Source organism: Otolemur garnettii, unplaced genomic scaffold (genome assembly GCF_000181295.1).
Source record: "Otolemur garnettii isolate 467f Iridium unplaced genomic scaffold, OtoGar3 scaffold00252, whole genome shotgun sequence".
Taxonomy (NCBI): domain Eukaryota; kingdom Metazoa; phylum Chordata; class Mammalia; order Primates; family Galagidae; genus Otolemur; species Otolemur garnettii.
This window is the reverse complement of record NW_003852647.1, coordinates 86,586-95,371: the sequence shown is the minus strand read 5'-3', so window position 1 is coordinate 95,371 and position 8,786 is coordinate 86,586.

Here is an 8,786-nt window from a genome sequence, read left to right as displayed (position 1 = left end):
ACCAAAAAGTAATTGTAATAGGATCATTACTCAGTAAGGGTAGGAACCAGGTAACAAAAAGGAGGCAACTCTTAATGGATTCCGGTATGTTTTGAGCAGTAAAGTTATTAAGATTGAGTAGCCATTTGGCTTGGTCTAGAATCCTATTTGTGTTTCTTTTAAATCTATCCATTGGTGTTTGCATATATATAGCAGAAAGTATTTTTCACAGCACAACCCCCTCCCTGTTTGCTTGATAAATAATCTAGGCGTATTTGGTTATTCTGGTGTAAATTTGGCTAGGGAATCTAAGGGTTTTTGGAGGAGCTGGAAATCATCTCCAATTTTCCTGACTACTATGGTAAGGGAAGCCATAAGTTTGTAGACAGATAACCCCCCTTGCCCAGCCGAGGAGTGAGCCAACCAGAGCAACTACTGCTACTATTGATCCAATTACTCTTTTGCATACTCTTTTGTATTACAGATAAACCCCCTTGCCTAGCTGAAGAGTCAGCCAACCAGAGCAAGGACTCCTGCTACTACTGATCCAATTACTCTTTTCATATGGTGATGGATTAAAGACTGGATTTCATTTGCAAAGACATGAATAGTGTTCTCTTTAGGTTTTACATATCTTACTGCCCTGACTCTCTGAATTTTGGTCCAGTCAAGATATTTTAAATCTTCCATCCCCCTTTTTTCTTTGACGATTTCTAGGAACATCGTTTTGGGGGGTAAGAAAATGATTCTATTATGAGGTTAAATATTAGAGTAAGTGGCCCCTATATGGATAAAACAGTCAACAGGCTCACCTACTATATCCTGTATTGGGCTCTTTAGGGGAAATCTGTATCAAGTGCCGAACTGGTATCCTACATGGTGCAATGCTATTATCTGAGTGTTTGGATCTATAGTTTTAGAGTAGCACCTAAAAGGTAAAGTAAAACCTTCCATAGCGTGATTGATTTTTTTTTTTTTAATGTGAAACCCATTTAGACAATTTGGAAATCAAACCTGACCAAAAAGTTACCTGACTTAATTAGACACAGAAAGAGTGTTCAGGATCATGAGTATACAATATATCACAGAAGGATGTGAATAAGAAAAATTAGTATTTTGAGCAGAAGGCCAAATGACTCTTAGTATTAGCCTGAAAAGTGTTCTGACCATGTTGAACGATTCAAGTATCAAGGGAAGTCAAGTATACTGAAGGAAAACGTTGCTTTTCTAAACTTAGGATAAACATTTTAGCATCAGGCTATAAAAACAGACTTAGATCCAGGGAGGAAAAAGTTCCAGGAGTTGATGAAAAAGGCTGAAGGACAGAGTTATTATCTCAGGCCTTCTCAAGGGGAGAAAAAGCTGAAAACGGCAAGTCAGGAAAAGTTGAACTTCTGGGATATAAAACTGAGGAAATTACAAAAGAAGCAGCTTGCAGAAGTAGAATCAGAACTTTTTGTAATTTTCTTAAGAGCAAATCAATACTATAAGAAAATCTTGTTTTCACCAAAAATGTTTTCTTTTAATTATAGTCAATTTATTACATACAAAATTCTTTCATAAATTTCTTTTCACAAACCTTATCATAACTTGCACAGACCATCTATGTAAAAAAAAAAAAATTGGACTTTTTCCTTTGTCCTAAATTTTTCCTTTTCTAAATAATCAGTCATTTTATTTTAGGACAAAAATTTACCATACAAAATTCCTTGTCATACCAAATTATTCTCTTTTCTTTTTAACCTTCCTTATCAAAAATGCATCTTCGTGTTTATAATTTTTTTCATATCTATCCTATTTATTAGTTTTTACTTTTTTTTTTTTTTTGCAGTTTTTGGCAAGGGCTGGGTTTGAACCTTCCACCTCCAGTATATGGGGCTGGTACCCTACTCCTTTGAGCCACAAGCACCGCCCTAGTGTTTACTTTTTATGAATAACTTTTAAATAACCTTTGAATTAGACAAAATTATACTATTTTTCAATAAACACATTCATAGTTCAGAATTTTTCTATTAAAAACACATTCTTTGGTATATTTTATTTATAGAATCACATATATTGACTAGAATTCTTATATTTAGTAGCCTTAAATTTTAGCAAAAGCTTAAGAATCAGGGGATGTGATGAATGTGTTACTTATTTCAATGTAAACATTTGGAAGCTACACAATACATGGAAACTAAACACCAAGCTCCTTAGTGACCATTGGGTCAAGAAAGAAGTCTAGGTGGAAATTGTATATTGAAGCAGTATCCTGAACCCCATAAATGCATCAATGTACAAAGTTATAATTTAATAAAACATGAAAAAAGAATCAGGAGATATTGAATTTTGTCATATATTAGTATTTCATAGGTAAGAATCATTTCTCTAATTTTTTTTGGGGGGGGCCAAGGCTGGGTTTGAACCTGCCACCTCCAGCATATGGGGCTGGCACCCTACTCCTTTGAACCACAGGTACCACCCCATTTCTCTAATTTTTTAGGAAAAAAATATCTCTATACCATAATGTATTGTTAATTGGAAATGACTCAGAAACTTAATGAGTGTTTTTTAATTTAACAAAACTTTAAGATTTCAAATTAAATGAAAAGTTTATAAGTATTACCTCATTTAAAATTTACTCAATTCATTTTTAGCAGTTTGTCTAGATTATTTATGATAATTGAGCTATTAGGCAAAGCTAGTTATCAATTTAAATTATTTCCCTGTTAATCATTTTTGCAGACTGTGGATATTATATATTCACCTAAGCAAGAAGCTTAAACACATGGGTATTTTCCCTAGTAACTGTGATGTTTCAGTTGTTTTCACTAAAACATAAATATTAAATTAGTCTTATTTATTAAAAAATTACACAAACGGGAGGGGAGGGAGAGGGAAGGAAGGAGGGGTGGGGGACCACGCGGTGTGACACACCTCTTGGGTGGGGACAGGACACAATTATAAGAGGGACTTCACCTAAAAAATGTAATCATTGTAACCTGGTTCTCTGTACCCTCAATGACTCCCCAACCAAAAAAAAAAAATTACACAAACACAGATCATTTTCTTTTTTCGGTTGGGTTTATAGTTTTATAACCTTTGTATTAAACCTTGACAAGTTAAATCATCGAGCAGAGGCAAGAAATAAAAGTGGCCAGTAAACCCAGGCAAAAATACATGCAGACAGTTTTGGAGATATTTTTATTTTATTAAGAATTTTTCTTTCTTTAAGCCCAGTTTATTTATGAAAGATTTACTACTTTCACGTGAACTTGAAAAGCATCTGTTTACTTAATTTGTGAGTGTGCCTTTATAAGTCACTGCGTTGCCATGTACACATAACACATAATACATGTATGTACATACACATGAACACATTAAAACACACACCACACTTACAAAGATCTAATAGTTCTTACCTTCACATTCCAGTCATGAGATAACAATATAAACTCGCCAGTTTGCAAAAAATGGTTCAATCCAAATTGTTTCAGACAAAATTGGAACTTGATCACATGGCTGGACTTCTGTTTTCCCAATAGGTGACATAATGAAAGCTATGGACCAAAGTTTTGGATAAAGCAGCTTCCTTGGCATTTTGAGTTTAAAATAATGCTTTTACTCTCTTTGTTTCTTTGGTTTTAAATGAGTTTTCGATGTTTACCTTGTAGTTCGATCTGGCCGCTTCAAATAACTTTGAGTTAGTGATACCATATGAGTGACAGAGGTGAGTTTTATCTCAACATGAGTTACTTACCAATTGTAGAGCCAAAGTAAGCAGAAAAGAAAATAGATAGCTTAACAGATCCCACAATCTATAAAGGCAGAGCGATCATTTGAACTCTGAATTTTTCTTGCTGTACAGAAAGAGAAAATGGATCAGGCCAAGATTTACCCTAAGATTGGACCCACGTCTATTGATTCTTTTTATCACAAAGACAATATTCAGGAGTACACACCTGAACACAAAAGCTATAAAATTTGTCACAGCCCTCTCTTCCCTACAAAGTGTGACAAAGGGAAGCAAAGTAATAAGAGGTTTTTAAAAATGTATGGAACTGAGAGGCAGGGTACCAGAAAGTTTCTCCACTAGAGGCCAGGGGGGAGGTGCAACCCGTCCTGCTGTCGGCTGGGGTGATCAGTCCCAGGGAGTCAATCATGTCAATCTGTCCCACCCAGATGTTTATTAAGGTGACTGAAGCCGTAAAATCAGGAGTTGGCAGTATCAGTGCATTCCTCATGGATGTCCTTTAAGGAAACTCTGAAAAGAAAAACCAGGAGAAAGTGAGGAAAAGAAAAGGGGCACTAGAAGGAACAAAAGCAGGAAGGAAGGGAAAGGAAAACCTTGTCTGTGGGGAAGTGAGGAGCCCGGGAGCCTGGGAGCGAGGCCAGAGGCCAGCTCACCAGTCACCATGACTCTGAATCAAAGGTTCAGGTGGCTGCTTATTAGGTATGAGGGGACCCTGTCTGGCAGTCCAGTCCCCTCAACCCCTAAGGGGAAGGGAAATGTTCCTCCCATACTGTGGTTCTTTCTAGGGTGCCACAAAATGTGTTACCAACCATGGCTTCTTAGGCTCTCTGTGTAACGGAAATTATCAAGAGGCCAAACAAGTTTTCCCAGACAAGCCTTTGTTGGGGCTTATGCTCCAGTAGGAGGGAGTCAGCAGAGGAAGGACGACTCCTGGCTGGCTCCCTAAGGGGGTTTCAGGGAGAGTGTAAAATAGGCTTAGGTGGGAAAGGGGCGATGTGTGCCCATGAAGAAGTGGAGATTTTCTTATGTAGTTCTATTCTATTACATACTTCTTCATGTACTGTATGTCTCATTGTCATGTTAAACCTCTAACAGAGGATCTTAGGTGTGCCTTGAAAAATTTTAAAGATCATTAATTAAATTATTTTTGAAAGAAGTGCAAAAACAGTATGTCTATTCTTTTTTTTTTTTTTTGATCAAAATAATTTAAGTATGTAGCGGAAGTTTAACTATAGGTTCAAGTGTGCCGTAAGATAAAAAAGGTTGAAAACACCGCTCTAACATGAACATGATTTTTAGCATTCAAATGAATTATAATGAGTCCAAAGTCAAGGTAGTGTCAATGCGCGGGTCTACTCTGGCTTGAGGCAGTTAGATCCGGATAGGTCTGGTTTCTTTACAGCCTTATCAGCTTGTTTCAGGGTCTTGAAAAACATTACTCACAAGACAGATCGTTTATTTAGCCCTTCCCTTATATGGGCATGGGCTGAATTCCGGAGGTTGGGAAACTATTTGTTTTATCTCTTTGTAGTTAATTAGGTTTACTTATGCTGACTTTCATGGTTAGGGGTGAGGGGTCTGAGTTTTATCCCTATGTGGTCTTGGACTCCTTTCCTAAAAAAGGAAATTACATCCAACTTAGCATGCAATTTCCAAAAGGTTTACAAAATGTCCACACATGTATGCAGACCCTCTAGAATTGTGCTGCCTGGTATGATAGCTGATAGCCCCATGTGGCCGTTTAAGTCAAAATTAATTAGAATTAAATACTCATCTCCTAACCACATTTCAAATGCAAAATAGCCACCATTGCAGAAAGCTGTACCGGAAGGCTTTGCTTTAGAATTCCATAGACCACAGACAAAGAATACCTTCCCTCCTATAGATGTGCTGACCTGAGATCCCACCGCCAGGCTGCTATCGGCAGTGGGCTTCTATATCTGATACATGAAAGCCACAAAGGAAATAGATGAGCAATCGCCATGAAAGTCCATCTACCTTTAAAATCACCCTTAGAAGCCTTCACCCAAAGGGACCTCAGCTGGAGTCATGCTTTGCAAGGGTAGCAAACAATCAATCCCTCATTCTTTTCATCATGGAATAGGTGTAATTTTTCTAGCACCACCATGACTTCCCCTCCTCTTTCCTCCTGTCCAAGACGTGCAAGTGACTCTCCTATGAAAATACACTGCAATAGGGAGACCCTCAGGAATTTTCTCTGCATTCGTGAAGAAGGATATTTCTCAAGTTCATGCTGAGTGCTGGGTATTGTTCTAACCATTCTACATATATTAGCATATATTAGTTCATTTAACTCTCACCCAAGGTCAAAATCTGGGTACTGGTATTATCCCCAGGATACAAATGAGGGAACTGAGGTTTGAGGCTTAAGGGGATCAAAGAATTTGACTAAGGTCACTTGGTCAATGCCAGAGGGAAATGATGATGAGATTAAAATCTATACATATTCTCCTGTGATTTGAATTTCTATAAATATCAAAATGTTCTTAGTGCCATCTCTGAGGTCACAAAGGCAGTCACATACATGTCTCCACAGGTCTCAATACCTGTACCTGCTGTGTTCCATGGGTCCTCTTTCTGTGCATTTGCTTAGACAACTCCTGTACCTGCTCTCTTCTCTGGAGGGGATTCAAGGAAATAGAAATGCTTATGACTCTTTTTCCACCCATTCGACCAAAATTGACACTCTGTCCCCATATCACCTTTACCATGAAGGTAGGCTGACTTAAGAGGCAGCTGATGTAGGTGTAGGTGATAACCTGTCAGCTCTGTGACCCTGACACCCAGTGCTCCTATCTGTTATATAAAGGTAATCAGAGCATCTCCTTCACAGTATCTTCTGTGTGGACTCAATTGTGTGGAAAGTGAATAGCAGTGTGCCTTGTTGGTTTGTCCAGAGGCAAAGGGGAAATTCAATGAGAGAATGAAGGTGCTGGGAGAGGGGAGCTGGGTTTAGGAGAGTCAGGGAAGTGAGAAAGTCCAAAGGGTTGGTCAGTGTCAATAGGGGGAGGCTGCCTGTGTCTGCTAGCTGGCAGTTGTGCAAGTCAGTGTTATGTCCTTCCACCGAGACAGACAGACTGAGGCCCTTTCTTCCTGATGACTACCTTTTATCGTCATAACAGTCAGGTCCTTGAGAAAGACATGCCTGAGTTATAGGAGATCCAAGGGCACAGGGGAAGGAGTCACAACTGTAAGCCCTTATTAGGAAATGCTCTGAGAAGGATTTTCAGGGCCTCTAGTTTGTGTTGGATGGAATAAACAGAAACTTCTCTTTGGAGAATCTGAACTTTCCCAGGTAGGTATTTTAAGGGGATTTAAGGTCATCCTAGGTGTGTGGCCTTGATCATTTATAAATGATGTTAGTGTTTAAGTGTTTTAATGCTGAGGGAGGGGGGAGGATGCAGTTGGTTATTTGTGCTAAGAGCCTGCAGTTTCCATAGGCAAAGGCTGAAACTTAGTTGAGAAGAGGGCTCAGGGGAGTCTGGTTAGAGTTGAGACAAGGATAGAATCTTTATCATTTCCAGCTGCTGGTTGGCTCCATGCCAGACTTCCCCCAAAGTGTGCAGTGTAGAGTGTGGCATTGTTCTGGCTTCCACAGGGAGGCGGTGTGGCTGCCACAGTTAGTGTTGACTGTGGGGTTAGCTGAAAGGCAGCTTTCACTTCCTAGCTCTGCTTCCTGAGTGCTAAGGCACTTTGAGCAAAGGACTCTCCCTCAGCCCCAGTTTCCCTGTTGGAAAAACTGCAGGGGTAAAAGTGCCTTCTGGGGTTGTTAGAGAGGTTAAAGGGAGAGCAGCATGTACGAGTTGGTCACACTGCTGGCACACAGTGCTTGAGACTGTGAGCTGTTATGTTAGGGACCACAGTCAAGTCTCTGCAGAGTTGGGTCTCAGTTAAATGGGAACTGCAAAAATGGTTTGGCACTGAGCCTTGAGGTCATTGCCCCCAGGGTCACCCAAGTTAGCTTATCTAGTCAGGAGGAATAGGAGCATCTGGAGAAGGTGGGGGAGGATCTGAAGGCCTATGTGGGACACGTGTTTCCTGAAATGGGACCCTCCCCACACCCTCCACATAGTCACATGCGCACATTCACTCATGGACATGGCATCAAAATACCTAGAGTTCAAACCATTCCTCTGTTTTCTTCAGTACAAAGAGACAGACTGGTTTTTTGTGGAAAGTTTGCCTTGAGACTCCTGTAATAATTTTCCTTTTTAATTGGTCATTGCTGTGAGAATAAGTGATGGCGGAGGGAAATATCTCCATATTGGTTGAATTAAATTTGTTATATTTATAAAATGAGAACATCTTAATCTAATAAAGAAAAGGCTTTACATTAGGCTAAAAGAGGTAACACTTTAGCTATTTGCTGTATTTCTCTATCATTACCTATTTATATGTAGTTACCTATCTAGGTGATTCTGTTTTAACCAGGTCATCTTTATTATTTGAATTAGTTCCACTGCCTTTAATGTAATTCATAATATATTCAATTTTAAAATATACTACTTTATTACTTTTTAAAAATTTGACCTTTACAGATGGCACCTGTGGCTCAGTGGGTAGGGCGCTGGCCCCATATGCTGACGGTGGCAGGTTCGAACCCAGCCCTGGTGAAACTGCAACAAAAAAATAGCTGGGCGTTGTGGCAGACACCTGTAGTCCCAGCTACTCAGGAGGCTGAGGCAAAAGAATCACCTAAACCCAGGAGTTGGAGGTTGCTGTGAACTGTGACGTCACAGCACTCTACCAAGGGCGATAAAGTGAGACTCTTTCTCTTAAAAAAAAATGTCCTTTACATTCTATATTCAAAATTCTTTTCTTCTTGACACTTTTTGTAAATTATCAATTTATTGTTCCATTTTCCTTTTCAGTTAATTTATTATTAATATGTTCTCATTTTTTAGTTTAGAGTTTACCCTAGGTATTACGAAATGCATATTTTATTTATTTAAGGCCAATATAAATTTGTCCTTTATTCATGTTTTCAAAAATAAGAGTTCATAAAAATATTTTCTTAGGTTCGGCGCTTGTGGCTCAAGCGGCTAAGGCC